Source organism: Bombina bombina, chromosome 1 (assembly GCF_027579735.1).
Source record: "Bombina bombina isolate aBomBom1 chromosome 1, aBomBom1.pri, whole genome shotgun sequence".
NCBI lineage: Eukaryota > Metazoa > Chordata > Amphibia > Anura > Bombinatoridae > Bombina > Bombina bombina.
In genome coordinates this window covers 333,279,305-333,298,187 of record NC_069499.1, presented here as the reverse complement: position 1 = coordinate 333,298,187, position 18,883 = coordinate 333,279,305, and positions in this window count along the sequence as shown.

Below are 18,883 nucleotides of genomic sequence, written 5' to 3'. Positions count from 1 at the left end.
CAAAAAACTAACAACTAAATTACAAAAAATAAAAAACATTAACGGCTAGATTATGAGTTGTGCGTTAAGGTAAAAAAGCAGCGTTTAGAGGTCCTAACGCTGCTTTTTTACACCCGCTGCTATTACGAGTCTTGCAGGTAAAGGTGTACCGCACACTTCTTTGGCCTTACCGCAAAATGACGTACGTAAACTTTGTGAAGTCTTTTTTCTATGGGACTTCCGTAGCGCCGGTATTACAAATCTGTCCTGGGAGGCCAAAAAGTGAGTGGTACACCCTACCCAATCAAGAGTTCTAATGCATTTAAAAGTCAGTAGTTAAGAGTTTTATGGTACACCGTCGTAACATAAAACTCATAACTAAAGTGCAAAAAAGTACACTAACACCCATAAACTACCTATTAACCCCAAAACCGAGGCACTCCCGCATTGCAAACGCTAAAATAAAACTTTAAACCCCTAATCTGCTGCTCCGGACACCGCCGCCACCTAAATTATATTTATTAACCCCTAATCTGCCGCCCCCAACGTCGCTGCCACTGTACTAAATGTATTAACCCCTAAACCTAATTCTAACCCTAACTCCAGCTAATTGAAATAAAATTTAAATAAATCTAACTAAAAATTCCTATCATTACCTAAATAATTTCTATTTAAAACTAAATAGTTACCTGTAAAATAAACCCTAAACTAGCAACAATCTAACTAATAGTTACATTGTAGTTAGCTTAGGGTTTATTTTTATTTTACAGGCAACTTAGTATTTATTTTAACTAGGTAGAATAGTTATTAAATAGTTATTAACTATTTAATAACTACCTAGCTAAAATAAATACAAATTTACCTGTAAAATAAAACCTAACCTAAGTTACAATAACACCTAACACTACACTATAATTAAATAAATTAACTAAATTAACAACAATTAAATAAATTAAATACAATTAGCTAAAGTACAAAAAAACCCCACTAAATTACAGAAAATAATAAACAAATTACAAGATATTTAAACTAATTACACCTAATCTAATAGCCCTATCAAAATAAAAAGCCCCCCGAAAATAAAAAACCCTCTAGCCTAAACTAAACTATAAATAGCCCTTGAAAGGGCCTTTTGCGTGGCATTGCCCAAAAGTAATCAGTTGTTTGTATTTTTTTTTTACAGGTAAAAGAGCTGATTACTTTGGCGCAATGCCCCGGAAAAGGCCCTTTTAAAGGCTATTGATAGTTTAGTTTAGGCTAGGGTTTTTTTTATTTTGGGGGGGGCTTTTTTTATTTTGATAGGGCTATTAGATTAGGTGTAATTAGTTTAAGTATCTTGTAATTTGTTTATTATTTTCTGTAATTTAGTGTTTGTTTTTTTGTACTTTAGCTAATTGTATTTAATTTATTTAATTGTTGTTAATTTAGTTAATTTATTTAATTACAGTGTAGTGTTAGGTGTTATTGTAACTTAAGTTAGGTTTTATTTTAGCTAGGTAGTTATTAAATAGTTAATAACTATTCTACCTAGTTAAAATAAATAAAAACTTGCCTGTAAAATAAAAATAAACCCTAAGGTAGCAACAATGTAACTATCAGTTATATTGTAGCTAGCTTAGGGTTTATTTTACAGGTAAGTATTTATTTTTAAATAGGAATAATTTAGTTAATGATAGTAATTTTTAGTTAGATTTATTTAATTATATTTATGTTAGGGGGTGTTAGGGTTAGGGTTAGACTTAGGTTTAGGGGTTAATACATTTAGTATAGTGGCGGCGACGTTGGGGCGGCAGATTAGGGGTTAATAAATGTAGGTAGGTGGCGACGACACTGGGGGCGGCAGATTATGGTTTCATAAGTATAATGTAGGTGGCGGCAGTGTCCGGAGCGGCAGATTAGGGGTTAATAGGAATAATGTAGTTGTCGGCGATGTCAGGGGCAGCAGATTAGGGGTTAATAAGTGTAAGATTAGGGGTGTTTAGACTCGGGGTTCATGTTAGGGTGTTAGGTGTAAACATAAATTTTATTTCCCCATAGCAATCAATGGGGCTGCGTTACTGAGTTTTACGCTGCTTTTTTGCAGGTGTTAAACATTTTCTCAGCCGGCTCTCCCTGTTGATTCCTATGGGGAAATCGTGCATGAGCATGTACGACCAGCTCACCGCTGACTCAAGCAGCGCTGGTATTGAAGTGCGTTAAGGAGCAAAATTTTGCTCAACGCTCACTTCTTGCCTTTTAATGCCGAGTTTGTAAAAACTTGTAATACCAGCGCTGCATGTAAGTGAGCGGTGAGACAAAACTGCTTGTTAGCACCGCACAGCTCAAAATGAAAAACTCATAATCTAGCCGTTTTAGTTTTAGATTAGGGTTTGGGCTGCAATAGAGCCAAAATGCCCTTTTAAGGGCAATGCCCATCCAAATGCCCTTTTCAGGGGGGTTGGTTGTGTGGGTGGTGGGTTTTACTGTTGGGGTTGTTTGTATTGTTTTTTTACAGGTAAAATAGCTGATTTATTTGGGGCAATGCTCTGCAAAAGGCCCTTTTAAGGGCTATTTGTAGTTTATTGTAGGCTAGGGTTTTTTATTTTCGGGGGGCTTTTTTTTATTTTCATAGGGCCCTTAGATTAGGTGTAATTATTTTAAATCTTTGATAATTTCTTTCTTTTCTTTTTTTGTAACTTAGTGTTTATTTTTTTTTGTAACTTTGTAATTTTTTAGTGTAGATTTAAATTATTTGAGTAGGGTTAGGTGTTTAAATATGTAATATAGTTAATTTAATTTGTAGTTTAATGTAATTTTAGTTTAAAAGTTAGGTTAGATTAATTTTAATTTTAATATAGTTTAATGTAATTCTCTTATAATAGTTAGGGTAGGTTAATTATTAATTTAATATAGTTTAATGTAATTTTATTATAATAGTTAGGGTAGGTTAATTATTAATTTAATATAGTTTAATATAATTTTAAAGTAAGTTTAAATTTATTATAAGATAGGGATGAGTTAAAATTTAATATAAAGTTAGCGGGTTGTTAGGTTTAGGGGTTAATAGGTTAATTAAGTTTATGGCGTTGTGGGGGGCTGGCAGTTTAGGGGTTAATAACTTTATTTAGTTGTGGTGGGCTCCGGAGGCGGAGGAATAGGGGTTAATAACTTTATGTAGGTGGCAGCGGTATAGGGGTTAATAAGTATAATGTAGGTGGTGGCGGTGCAGGGGGCAGCAGATTAGGGGGTATTAACATAATGTAGGTGGCGGTGGGCTCTGGGAGTGGAGGAATAGGGGTTAATAACTTTATTAGAGTTGAGGCGGGGTCTGGGAGCGGCAGGATAGGGGTTAATAACTTTAGTTGCGGCAGGGTCCAGTAATAGCGGGATAGGGGTTAAACAGTTTAGTGTAGTGGTGGTGCTTAGTGACAGTATACAAATAAAGCTGTGAAAAAGCCGAATAGCAGCGAGATCGATGACTGTTAGTTAACAACAGTCCGGTGCTCATTGCCCGTACTTGGTGCGCGGCTTTTTGACAGCTTTTTTGTTAAATATGGAGAACGTATTCAGGTCAACGGCAGCGAAGTTAGGCAATGTCAGGCGAGCGTATTGGTGCCGTTGAATGCAAGTAAGTTGACGGCTTGATAAGTAGGCCTCAATGTATGCATTATTAACCCCTTAATGACCGGACCATTTTTCAATTTTCTTACCCTTAATGACAATGGCTTTTTTTACATTTCTGCAGTGTTTGTGTTTAGCTGTAATTTTCCTCTTACTCATTCACTGTACCCACACATATTATATACCATTTTATATCATTATTTTATATCATTATTTTCATCATATCTTATAATTTACTAAAAAAAAAATGATAAAATATGAGGAAAAAATGGAAAAAAACACACTTTTTCTAACTTTGACCCCCAAAATCTGTTACACATCTACAATCACCAAAAAACACCCATGCTAAATAGTTTATAAATTTTGTCCTGAGTTTAGAAATACCCAATGTTTACATGTTCTTTGCTTTTTTTGCAATTTATGGGGCAATAAATACAAGTAGCACTTTGCTATTTCCAAACCACTTTTTTTCAAAATTAGCGCTAGTTACTTTGGAACCCTGATATCTGTCAGGAATACCTGAATATCCCTTGACATGTATATATTTTGTTTTAGAAGACATCCCAAAGTATTGCTCTAGGCCCATTTTGGTATATTTCATGCCACCATTTCACCGCCAAATGCGATAAAAAAAAAAAGTTCACTTTTTCACAAATTTTATCACAAACTTTAGGTTTCCCACTGAAATTATTTACAAACAGCTTCTACAATTATGGCACAAATGGTTGTAAATGCTTCTCTGGGATCCCCTTTTTCAGAAATAACAGACTTATATGGCTTTGTGGTTGCTTTTTGGTAATTAGAAGGCCGCTCAATGCCGCTGTGCACCACACGTGTTTTATGCCCAGGAGTGAAGGGGTTAATTAGGGAGCTTGTAGGGAGCTTGTAGGGTTAATTTTAGCTTTAGTGTAATGTAGTAGACAACCCCAAGTATTGATCTAGGCCCATTTTGGTATATTTTATGCCACCATTTCACCGCCAAATACGAGCAAATAAAAAAAAAAACTTTACATTTTTCACAATTTTAGGTTTCTCACTGAAATTATTTACAAACAGCTTGTGCTATTATGGCAGAAATTGTTGTAAAAGCTTCTCTGGGATCCCCTTTGTTCAGAAATAGCAGACTTATATGGCTTTGGCGTTGCTTTTTGGTAATTAGAAGGCCGCTAAATGCTGCTGCACACCACACGTGAATTATGCCCAGCAGTGAAGGGGTTAAATTAGGTAGCTTGTAGGGAGCTTGCAGGGTTAATTTTAGAGATCAGCCTCCCACCTGACCCTCCCACCTGACACATCCCACCCCCTGATCCCTCCCAAACAGCTCTCTTCCTTCCCCCACCCCACAATTGTTCCCGCCATCTTAAGTACTGGCAGAAAGTCTGCCAGTACTAAATAAAAGAGTTTTTTTTTTTTTTTAAATAAAAATAATAAAATATTTTAGTTTTGATGGACCCTTGCCTTAGCACCAACCTCCCTGATCCCCCCCTCCAGATCTCTAACCCTCTCCCCTACCTAATTACCGCCATCTTGGGTACTGGCAGCTGTCTGCCAGTACCCAGTTTGGCCCCACAAACCAAATTATTTTAATTTTATTTATAACTTTTTTTATTTTTTTATTATTTCTGTAGTGTAGCAGCCCCCCCACAATACCCCCACCCCCTCCCCCTCCCAGTTCCTTTTATATGTAAAAAAAAATAATTAACTTTTTTTCCCCTTCCTGCCTTCATTGGTGTCAGTGTGGCTAATGCGCGCACGTGCACGCGCGCCCCGTGCACGCGCCCTCGTGCACACGCGTGTCCATGCACGTGCACGCGCATCGTGCACGCTCGCACACGCTCCCTCCTCCCACCTGGACAACGGCACCATCGGCACCATCGCTACCGGTGCAGAGAGGGCCACAGAGTGGCTCTCTCTGCATCGGAGGCTTGTAAAGGGGTATTGCAGGATGCCTCCATATCGAGGCATCACTACAATACCCTCAGAGCTGCTGGAAGCGATTGTGATCACTTCCAGCACTCTGTTAGACAACTGACGTACCAGGTACGTCTATTGTCATTAACAGTTAGTTTTTGCATGATGTACCTGGTACGTCAGTTGTCATTAAGGGGTTAAAGTGATAGGAAAGTAGAAAATTAAGTTGCTTGATTCAGATAGAGCATATAATTTTAAAACACTTTAAAATACACTTCTATTTTCAAATGTGCTTTGTTCTCTTGGTATCCCTTGTTGGAAAAGAATACGCACATATCCTACACTAGTGGGAGCTAGCTGCTAATTGGTGCCTGCACATATTTGTCTCTTGTGATTGGCTAAATAGATGTGTTCAGCTAGCTGCCAGTAGTGCAGTAGCTCCTTCAGAAAAGGATAACAAGAGAATGAAGCAATTTTGATAATAGAAGTAAATTGGAAAATTTGTTTAAAATTGTATGTTCTATCCAAATCATGAAAGAATATTTTGGGGTTTCCTGTCACTTTAAGAGCTCGGACAGTTTTCTCTCTGCACCTGTCTAACTCCTCCTGATTGCAATCTATTTTTAAAATCCACCCCTACACAGGTGTTATAAAATGGGCTGGCATATAAGATGACATTTCTTACTGAAAACGAAATTCAAGAGAAGGAAGAAATACACTGAAAATAGCATGACAGTAAAGAGGTGATCTAAATTTCTGATTGTTGAATCATGACAGCTTAAAATTAGGTAAGCTATTCCTTTGAGCTATCAGTTTAACATTCTATTGAATCAAACATCAATTCGAATTTTAAAATCCTTGTCTAAAATATTACACTGTGTTTCCTAATGTCAGCATCAATGTTTATCTTTAATACTAATTTCACATATACATACTTTCAAAGTATAATACACAATGTATCAATACACAATGTAACAAATGGCACTTACAAGTTCTGATGAGTGATCAATGACACAAGTATCGCGCAATTTGATTTGTTAGTGATAGTTTATAATGTGTATTTGAATCAGATTGGCAGATGTCATAAATCATGTGATTATGCATATTCCAATCAAAAGTGGTGGAAAAATTCACTAGTGTGAGGGTTATTTAGGAGATTGCATCATAATTGGTGCGAAAAGTGTGGGACTTGTATTATATGGCTTAAACATTGTGCACATAAACTTTTCAGAAAAAATAAAAAGGAAGTTAGCTATATTATGTTGTGTATTTATTTCATTTTATCTCTATATCTATTAGTGCAACAAGTTTGGGGCAAAACCTTGCACCAAATATGTAGAAATATTGTCCCCTTGCTTTGTAATGAGAGACAAAGTTGTAGCATAATCCATAAGTAGTAATGTATTTTTCATTTGTATCCCTATGTCTACTAGTGCACCAAATGTGGAGCAATAATATTGTTTGATTTAGAAAGGGTATACAAATGTAATAAAGGTTCTAATTTACTTTTATTATGTAATATACTTCATTCTCTTGCAGCATCGAACATAAGCTTTCTGTGTTTTCAGATTCCCATTGACTTCTATGGCATCTGCGACCTCAAGGGTGGCGGATTGAAAACCAGGTACGCTGAGTCGGAAAATAAGCGAGCGTAAATTTAGAATTTTTTATAACTTTGTGATAGCTTCAAATAGTATAGAATAGGAGGGCGAATGAACACAATTCCACTCGAATACCACGGTTTTCAACTAGCATCAATCTGCATCAGATTAAGATTGCGGGATCATATTTTACGTCACAAATTTCAACATTTGCTGATCTTGATGCTTTGATAACTATGGCGGATCAATCTCATGACAATTACGATGCAGAATTCCAGTGTATTTTCAGTTCATGCTTTGATAAATAGGCCCCATAATCTAGAGGGAGAGATTCTTGTGCTTGAGTAATTAGAGGCATAAGAGAAATAGAAGTATGGCGTTACAATAGAGTTAAGTAGCCATGTGAATAAAGAAACCAAGACTCCCTGGTGCAAGTAGATAATAGGCAATGGCCCCTATTTAAGAAAGGTCTTGCGGACCTGATCCGACACTGCGGATAAGGTCCGCAAGACCTCGCTGAATACGCTCTCCGTATTCAGCATTGCACCAGCAACTCACAAGAGCTGCTGGTGCAACGCCGCCCCCTGCAGACTCGCGGCCAATCGGCCGCCAGAAGGGAGGTGTCAATCAACCAGATCGTACTCGATCGGGTTGAATTGTTGCGATTCCTGTCCGCCTTCTCAGAGCAGGTGGACAGGGTTATGGAGAAGCGGTCTTTGTGACCATTGCTTCATAACTGCTGTTTCTGGTGAGTCCAAAGACTCGCCAGAAACACGGGGCATCAAGCTCCATTTGGAGCTTGATAGATAGGCCCCATTATCTGCTAGTAGGGGTGATCTCTGGAATGTAATGGAACATAAACATATTAGCATCATTAACATCTGAATAATAACAAAACTATGAAAACAGCTTATTAAACAAAATAAGTAACAAGTTTCAGGAGACACTGTGATGTTAAACCTAGTGGGATGTATAATTATTCCAAAAGGAGTATAAAAGTGGGATAAAGATATAATATTAGCGTATATTAGTGATGGGGTTATTGGTATTGCCAAAGAGACTATAGAAAACCTCTCAGTCTAGTAGCAAAAGGTAATAACTCTGTCTGGCAAGTAGAATATGGTGGTGACTAAATGTTGTTACATAGGATATAAATGCACATAGGGTAACCATCTCTTGTATGGAAGGACTTTAGTAGGGACTTTCTACCATGTCTAATATGGGTCACAATATTATTGTGGTCATCATTTCCTAGTCATGCATACAAAGAATATATTTATAAACACCCAGATACTTACCTGCTTAAAGATATATATGTGCTGATGTGAACTTAATACTTCTTAATAAAAAGAAACTGTCTACTGGCTTGTTAAACTATCTATATGTTAAGGCATAAGAGACAAAAATACAAATGTATAGTAGATCTCAAACTCTAAATTGATACCACAACACATTAGATAGTCCTTTAACATAGATTTGAAAGTCGTGTTGCTCCATCTACCCAATGCCTCAAGCCATAAATAGAGATTCTGGGTTCTCCTGTATGTTCCACTTGTCCTTACTCCCAGAAACCTGATGATTAAGTAGACGAAAATATTCTACTTTGGTAGGGGTACAGGGGGTCCCTGAGAAATATCTTCCAGACCAGGAGCCAGGTGAAGGCCGCAAACTTCCACAGAGCTGCTGCAGGTTAGGGTCTTAGATTTGGTATGGTAATGAATTGTAGCGCGTGTTGGATCCGGCAGTATACATTTCAAGGGCTTCAGCTTATAGGCAGTCCGCACTCCAGTATAAACCGTCCGTGTTTCCGGGGATCCAGGACCAACTTTTTATTTCCTGGCACTGTGTCGGAGCAAGTTCTTGTAGTTGATGGCATGCCTGATAAAGTAGCCTTTAGAAGGTTCCTCCCGAGATCCTCCAGCAGCATGTCTGTTGCAACAGTCCCATCTGGATCATTTGCGAAACTCCTTATATACCCTTCACTTTCTGTGTCTTGTAGAGGAGGAGTCAACGCAGAATAGGTAGTTAAATCTTCTTCATACACACTAATCGGTTCTGACTTCATGAGCCTCACGAGGGAGCTAAATTGATTGATGCACACACATGTTTATGTAGTAGTCTCCAACATGACGTTTACTAGTTTCAGTAACAGTGATCTGAATTACAAATGTTTCAGGGTGTGCATATGGTAACATAAATAAAAAAATACAAAAATATGGTAACATGCATTACGGCTCAGGACAGCACACATAGATTGAGGCTGGAGATAACTATTCCTGTTCCCCTCTGCACACCCTGCAGCATGTATAAGTCATAAGCGTCCATAAAAACATGGCCACAGTGTCAACTCTAGGCTTACTCCAGCAATCCTTCGGCTAGATTACGAGTTTTGCGTTAGCCTTAAAAAGCAGCGTTGAGAGGTCCCAACGCTGCTTTTTACCTAACGCTGGTATTACGAGTCTGACAGGTAGAGGCTAACAGCTCACTTTTCTTCCGTGACTCAAGGCTACCGCAAATCCCCTTACGTCAATTGCTTATCCTATCTTTTTAATGGTATTTGCCTAACGCTGGTATTACGAGTCTTGGAGAAAGTGAGCGTTAGACCCTCTACCTCCAAGACTCCTGCCGCATTTAAAAGTCAGTAGTTAAGAGTTTTATTGGCTAACACCGGAACATAAAACTCTTAACTAAAGTGCTACAAAGTACACTAACACCCATAAACTACCTATTAACCCCTAAACTGAGCCCCCCCCCACATCGCAAACACTATAATAAAATTATTTAACCCCTAATCTGCCGACCAGACACCGCCGCCACCTACATTATACCTATGAACCCATAATCTGCTGCCCCCAACATCGCCGACACCTATATTATATTTATTAACCCCTAATCTGCCCCCCCCCAATGTCGCCGCCACCTACCGACACTTATTAACCCCTAATCTGCCAAACGGACATCGCCGCCACTATAATAAAAGTCTTAACCCCTAAACTGCCGCACTCCCGCCTCGTAAACACTATAGTTAATTTTATTAACCCCTAATCTGCCCCCCCCCAACATTGCCGCCACCTACCTACAATTATTAACCCCTAATCTCCCGCACCCAACGTCGCCGCTACTATAATAAGGTTATTAACCCCTAAACCTAAGTCTAACCCTAACCCTAACACCCCCTAAGTTAAATATAATTTAAATAAATCAAAATAAAATTACTATCATTAAATAAATTAATCCTATTTAAAACTAAATACTTACCTATAAAATAAACCCTAATATAGCTACAATATAATTTAATAATTACATTGTAGCTATTTTAGGATTTATATTTATTTTACAGGCAACTTTGTATTTATTTTAACTAGGTACAATAGCTATTAAATAGTTAATAAATATTTAATAGCTACCTAGTTAAAATAATTACAAAATTACCTGTAAAATAAATCCTAACCTAAGTTACAAATACACCTAACACTACACTATCAATAAATTAATTAAATAAATTAACTACAATTATCTTATAAAATGCAAATAAATAAACTAAACTATATTACAAAAAAAACACTAAATTACAAAAAATAAAAAAATATTACAAAAATTTTAATCTAATTACACCTAATCTAGGCCCCCTAATAAAATAAAAAAGCCCCCACCAAAAATAAAATTCCCTACCTTAAACTAAATTACAAAGTGATCAGCTCTTTTACCAGCCCTTAAAAGGGCTTTTTGTGGGGCATTGCCCTAAAGTGGTCAGCTCTTTTACCTGTAAAAAAAACAAATACAATACCCCCCCCAACATTACAACCCACTACCCACACACCCCTACTCTAAAACCCACCCAATCCCCCCTTAAAAACCTAACACTACCCCATTGAAGATCACCCTACCTTGAGCCATGTTCACCCAGCCGGGCACCACTGGTCATCCGATGGGGCAGAAGAGGACATCCGGACTGGCAGAAGTCTTCATCCTATCTGGGCAGAAGAGGACATCCAGACCGGCAGACATCTTCATCCAGACGGCATCTTCTATCTTCATCCTTCCAGAGCGGAGCGGAGCCATCTTCTATCCATCCGACGTGGAGCCATCCTCTTCAATCGAAGTCCTAACGAAGAATGAAGGTTCCTTTAAATGACGTCATCCAAGATGGCGTCCCTCGAATTCTGATTGGCTGATAGAATCCTATCAGCCAATCGGAATTTAGGTAGGAAAAATCTGATTGGTTGATTTAATCAGCCAATTGGATTGAAGTTCAATCTGATTGGCTCATTGGATCAGCCAATAGAATGCGAGGTCAATTCTATTGGCTGATCCAATGAGCCAATCGGATTGAACTTTAATGATAGTAATTTTATTTTTATTTATTTAAATTATATTTAACTTAGGGGGGTGTTAGGGTTAGACTTAGGTTTAGGGGTTAATAATTTTATTATAGTAGCGGTGACGTTGGGTGCGGGAGATTACGGGTTAATAATTGTAGGTAGGTGGTGGCGACGTTGGGGGGGCAGATTAGGGGTTAATAAAATTAACTATAGTGTTTAGGGGTTAATGAATTTATTATAGTGGCAGCGATGTCCGGTCGGCAGATTAGGGGTTAATAAGTGTAAGATTAGGGGTGTTTAGCACAGGGTTCATGTTAGGGTGTTAGGTGCAGACATAACTTTTCTTTCCTCATAGGAAACAATGGGGCTGCGTTAGAAGCTGTACGCTGCTTTTTTGCAGGTGTTAGGTTTTTTTTCAGCCAGCTCAGCCCCATTGTTTCCTATGGGGAAATCGTGCACAAGCACGTTTAGCCAGCTTACCGCTACCATAAGCAACACTGGTATTACAGGTAGAAGTGGAGCTAATTTTGCTCAACGATCACTTTTCTGAGGCTAACGCAGCCATTCAGAAAACTTGTAATACCAGCGTTGGCTTAAGGTAGCGGTGGAAAAAAAAACCTTGTTAGCCCCGCAGGTCTTTACCGACAAAACTCGTAATCTAGGCGATTGTAAATCTAATTAAAGTGGCCATTGTCCTTTCTTGTGCTGACCCTATAATTAAAAATTTTATATGCATATGCACATGGTAGATGTGTTAATATGCAGTTGTTCTAGGTGGTTTTCCAAGACATTGATGGTTGTCGCCATTTTAATTAATTAATTAGTTTGTTTTAATTGAAAAAAAAGTGTTTATAACCCTTCAATAAATGACATCACAGCCCAATCAGGCCTTTGAGAGTATAAGTAGTGTAGAGTGAACACAATATTGTAGAAAATCCCCTTGCGATAATATACGCTAACCCATAAATGGAGCGAGCAAGTGATGCTTCTGCTTTCTTACTTAATAAACTTACAATTAAGGTTTCAGAGGGCACTTAAAGTGTTTAGGTTCACACTCTGTCATCTATTTCGTTACAGGAAATAGGTAACTTTTAGAGATATTATTAAACTAACATATAGAAATGAAAAGGGACAGGTGTTTATCCCGTGGATAATTAGAACATGTGAATGGAGTTAGTCCTTAACTGATATAGCATAAATATAAGAGAAGAATACATATACCTTTAGAATAAATTTATTTGCATACAGAGTCCCTATACAATGTCATCTAGACAAAAATATTTAAGCTAAAAACAAATATTTTTACATCCATAAATTGGGTTATTTTGTATATGTCATTGCAATTACTATGTAATACTATGTATAACTTAGGTACACAATGTTGCTACATATGTTGAAATATAAAAAATATTTTTTAAAAAGTTAAAAATCGTGGCTAACGAATTGACTCAGATAAAATTGCTTAAAAATAAGCGCATAGATTGAAAAAAGCGCATAAAAAATGAATTGGAGAAAAAAGTGAAAAGTTACAGTGAAAAAGTGGGAAAATATATAATATAGTGAAAAGCTTGTATGTTAACTTTAAATGATACGTTCAACCCTTAATGTAATTCTTTTAGGAATCAATGTGCTTCCGTTATGTTTTCTTCAAATCCGTGACTTTGAGTGTGTTTGTATTTAGCAGTCCGTTAGTGATTAAATCTCTTTGCTATTCCACTTTTTTATAACAAGAGCATTTAAGACTTGAGATTTGTGCGTTAGTAATTTTGATATATTACTTGTTCGTAACAAGCTCCTTAGAAAACCTTATTGTTTATATGAGGTTATGCGATGTAGCGATAGTCTCACCTTAAAGTCTGAAGACTTCCAGAAATGTTAATTTAGGTGGATCTTACCTCTGAATATATCTGGCGTTTTCTCAGAGCCTTAGCTCTCTCTGTGGCCGGTTGTGTGACGTCACTCACGGCTTCTTGGTTGTATACTTGTGCAAGTACTTTTTTCAATCTTTCACAGCTCTGCCGGATGCGGTCTCTGAAAACTCTGCACTTCAGTACAATGTACGTGGAGATCAAACCTTGCTTTTCCTTTCAGCTGTGTCCTGTTCTTCGATGATATTACCAGATAGCGATTCACTGCCAAGCTTCGTAATACAAATCCAAGGGTTTCACCCCCTTCAGGGCTTTCTCAAAATTCAGATTGATTCCTTGGCTTCATTTTCAAACCTCCCTCTATTCATTTTGATTGGTTATTCAAATTTGTTACGTATATATCAGTATTAAAGTGATCCTCATACTTATTTCATTTTTTCTTCTTGCACATTCAAACCAGTTCACCAATTTATAAAACCTTTCTAAGTCAATATAAAATATGTTTATTCATTGCCACTAATACTGAGTCAATTTCTGCACAATTTATGCAACAAATTTTAGATAAAATATGATATTTAATTTTATACCTGTTAGTAGACATAATATATCAATACATAAAATATAGATATACTGTATATTCCTTAAAAACTTTCCAAAGTTATATTTTAACCTTATTTGCTGTTTTTTAGACTAAAAATGGGGCAAGTTCCATTTCTGAATTTAACCCTTTGGGAAATAATGGATGTAAGTTATAAATAAATTCTGCCTTTTTAAGGAGTTTATTCTCATAGTTGCCCCTCCAGTTTTTTTGGACTTTACATATACCCCAATATTTCAAATCTTTTATGGTGTTGTTATGAACTTTTGTGAAAAAAGAATATAAATGTGTATCTAGATTACCTTTTTCGATATTATATAGGTGTTCTCTAATCCTATCCTTGAGCATCCTAGTAGTCTCACCAACATAAATTAAATTACATGAACACTGTAATATATAGATTACCCCTTTGTTACTACATCTAATAGTGTCATTGATAGTTTATTTTCTTTCTGAGCCTGGAATGTCAATTTCTTTCATTTAGCTGCTATATCTACATGCTCTACAGGTTAAACAGGGGAAAAAAACCTTTAACCGCATTTCCTATCAGATCTTTATCACAATTGATCTTACTACTTTTCTTTCTTTTGAATTCACTTGGTGCTAACATCATTTTAAAATTTTCAATCAGCCAATAGGATTGAGGTTGCATTCTATTGGCTGATTGGAACATTTCCTACCTTAATTCCGATTGGCTGATAGAATCCTATCAGCCTTATAGCTCCCCAATAGCTAAAATTAGAGTTAATGGCATACTGTCGGCCCCGTTCCAGATATCAAACGGTACTAGGCAGGGTTGACCTCTGTCCCCACTCATCTTCGCATGCTTCATAGAGACGTTGGCCATAACTATCAGAAATAATGAAGACATCATGGGGATTCAAATACATAACACCACACATAAATTACTTTTGTATGTGGACGACGTTCTATTTTTCTTAACAGACCCAATCTCTTCGATCCCCCGACTTATGAATGAATTTGACACCTTCTTTCACGCTTCAAACTTTCTTATTAATAACTCCAAATCTGAGATGCTCACTGTCCACTGTGACGCTGACTACCCCTCTACCTCCAAGTGCCCCTTCCGCATGCAAACAAAAAATCTAAAATACTTGGGTATCTTTTTAGCAACATCTAATAAGGAGATGTTTAAAGCGATCTATGATGCTCTGCAAAGGGCTATCACGGCCGACCTCTCCTCCTGGAGATCTAAGGGTATTTCCTGGTTGGGCCGAATAAACTCGATCAAAATGAATATACTTCCCAGGATTTTATATCTGTTGCAAACACTCCCCATCCCCCTGCCTAAGGGCTTCATACCGTCCTTACAAAACAAAATTTTTTATTTCATATGGGACAAAAAGAAAGCGAGAATTAATAAAACCTTAATGTGTTTACCTGTGGTCGAGGGTGGATTGGGGGTCCCCAATATAAAAAAATACAGACAGGCTGTTTTTTTACAGAGAATGGTAGACTGGTTTAAGAATTACGAGACTAAGAGGTGGGTGGCATTGGAACACGACATAGCAGGAAAATCACATTTAGGAACGATATGCTGGCAATCAACACCGCACTTATCCACAGACTTTAAACAGAACACTATATTGATGGAAACCTACTCAGTATGGAAGGAGGTATTGAGGGAATACCCGAATATCACGTCACAGTTCTCCCCGCTCACACCCCTCACAGAAAATTCCGATCTCCCCATAGGCCTTCTACAAAAGATTCAACACATAGAAAACCCTCTTAGAGCATTATTGCTAGTGCACTTGGGCAACGAGACGAGACTTTTTAACCTTGATGAGTTGATGGAGAGGGGTTTGACCTTCTTTAATAACTGGTTTTCTCTCCGTCAATGTCATTCCTACATATTCAAGCACCCAGAGAAACTTAATCTGCTCAGACCCCTTACGCCCTTTGAAACCCTGTGTCAGTCTGGTTCCCCCGCTAGAAAGACTTTATCATTAATGTATACATTGCTACAAAAACCCCCAATAGGTTACACTCCATATTATATAGATAGGTGGAACGAAGAGCTAGATAATGATTTGTCTATAATCGATATTTCAAAAATGTTCACTAATGTTACTAAGGTCTCTATATCAAGTAGTCTTATAGAATTAAACTTAAAGCTAATACAAAGATGGTATCTCACCCCAGCGAGGATTAATAAACTGTTCCCCTCGGCCTCTCAGAAATGTTGGAGATGTGGTGGGGGACTGGGATCCATGATTCACATATGGTGGACATGCCCATTGATAGCCCCGATCTGGACCTCTATAGTTAAAGCAACAAATACAATGACGGAACTGAACTTACCCGCAGACCCCCATATATGGTTACTAAATGTTTTACCTAACAAAATACCAACACATAAGAAAAAGTTGATTTTCATTCCTGGCAACAGTTTATTTAAAAAAATTGATCGCAAAAAATTGGAAGTCTCAGTACAGCCCGAGTATGGCTGTCTGGTACTCTCAATTTCAATTCATCATGTCCCTTGAAGAGTATGCTTATATGAAAAATAACAGGAGGGACACGTTTTTGCTGATGAAGATCATGTGGGAATCATTTATTGACAATATTTAATTGATGTGAGATTTGACGGGGGCATGTTGGGTATGGACTTGATAGCACTGGACTTGCTGGTGGGTGAATTAACGCTACAACGAGTGGGTAATAAGCCATACAGGTATGGCATTAGAAATTTGCAGGGATAATTTGTGGAACACTGTTATACCAAGTTAAGTTTTAATATGTTTTGTTTGGTTTAATCAGAAACTATGTAAGTTTCCACTTTGCATAACTGTATACATGTCTGCATTTTGTATTGTGTACTGGAAGCTTCAATAAAAATTGTTTTTTAAAAAAAAAAAAAAAAAAAAAAAAAAGAATCCTATCAGCCAATCAGAATTCAAGGGACGCCATCTTGGATGATATCATTTAAAGGAACCTTCATTCTTCGTTAGAATGTTGTTTGAAGAGGATGGCTCCGTGTCGGCTGGATTGAAGATGGACCCGCTCCGCTCCGGATGGATGAAGATAGAAGATGCCGCTTGGATGAAGACTTCTGCCGCTTGGAGGACCTCTTCTGTCCAGATCGGATAAAGACTTCTGCCCCTCTGGAGGTGTATTTTTCTTTTACAGGTAAAAGAGCTGATTACTTTGGGGCAATGCCCCACAAAAGGCCCTTTTAAGGGCTATTTGTAATTTAGTATAGGGTAGGGAAATTTTATTATTTTGGGGGGCATTTTTATTTTATTAGGGGGATTAGATTAGGTGTAATTAGTTTAAAATTCTTGTAATTCTTTTTTTATTTTCTCTAATTTAGTGTTTTTTTTTTTTTTGTAATTTAGTTTATTTAATTTAATTGTAATTAATTGTAGGTAGTTTAGGTAATTAGTTTAATGATAGTGTAGTGTTAGGTGTAATTGTAACTTAGGTTAGGTTTTATTTTACAGGTAATTTTGTACTTATTTTAATAACTATTTAATAACTATTGTACCTAGTTAAAATAAATACAAAGTTGCCTGTAAAATAAAAATAAATCATAAGCTAGCTGCAATGTAACTATTAGTTATATTGTAGCTATCTTATGGTTTATTTTATAGGTAAGTATTTAGTTTTAAATAGAAATCATTTAATTGCAGTTATTTTATTTAAATTTATTTAAATTATATTTAAATTAGGGGGTGTTAGGGTTAGACTTAGGTTTAGGGGTTAATAACTTTATTATAGTGGCGGCGACGTTGGCGGCGGCAGATTAGAGGTTAATTAATTGAATATATTTGCGATGACATTGGGGGGTTAATAACTATAATGTAAGTGTCGGCGATGTTGGGGGCAGCAGATTAGGGGTTTATAAGTATAATGTAGGTGGCGGCCGTGTCCGGAGCGGCAGATTAGGGGTTAATAGTATAATGCAGGTGGCGACGATGTCGGGGGCGGCAGATTAGGGGTTTATAAGTGTAATATTAGGGGTGTTTAGACTCGGGGTTCATGTTAGGGTGTTAGGTGTAGACATATTTTTTATTTCGATACAAGGAAATGAAGGAATCCGGCACTTCTTGAAATCTTTAAGAGCACACAGTTTTTATTGGCAAGTAAAAAGAAAATCAAAAGTAATACATAGCAGCCCCAGCAATTTAGTCATTGCGGCACAGCAAACAAAGAGCTAGCATGGATGGTGGTCACTAAAGCTGACGCGTTTCGGCATCCCCAGCCGTAGTCATAGCATAAATAGTGACCATCATCCTCAAGTTTAAAAAGGGCACTCCTCTTTCACCTCATTGGTTTAAAAGTTAAACACACCTCCAATGTTAAATAATAACAATGCTCCTCAATTATTGCATATCAATACCTAATGTGTGTGGCAATGAGCTAGATAGAGACTTTGTGTTGAGTATTGATTAATTGATAGAATGTGGACTTTAGCAATAATGGGATTAAATTATGTTTGTAATTGTAATTTAACAATATTCCGCTGAATGGTATATGTTTGTTTGCTTTCAAATGGGTCTGTTTGGCTTTTAAAGGATTTTTTTTGTTTTCCTATTAATGTTAAGTTAATTTATTTTGTTTAACGTGTATTTCATTGTATTCTTTTAAACAATGAAACATATGTTCGTTCCTTAAATTATAATATTATATTTAGAGTCAGAATAGAGATAAATGTATATATGTTCTCTATCATGCTTAAACAGACTTAGACTAGGCATAATTGTCCCAAATCACAAAAATCACAAAAAGAGACATACCTAAGTGAGTACATTATGTATACATGTGCATCCTTTTAGGTGCACACATATGCAAATGGAATATAAGTCAGTGGGTATAGATCACTAGGACCCTCTCTCCACCGTAGGTTAAAGCCAGAAATTAATTAGGTCAAATTCACTGTTGAGACCTAATGGTCTTCTGGTCTTTAACTTTAGAATCCAGAAGACCTCTTCTCTGGCCAACAAAAGATCCCTATTCCCTCCTCTCTGGGGTCGTGGG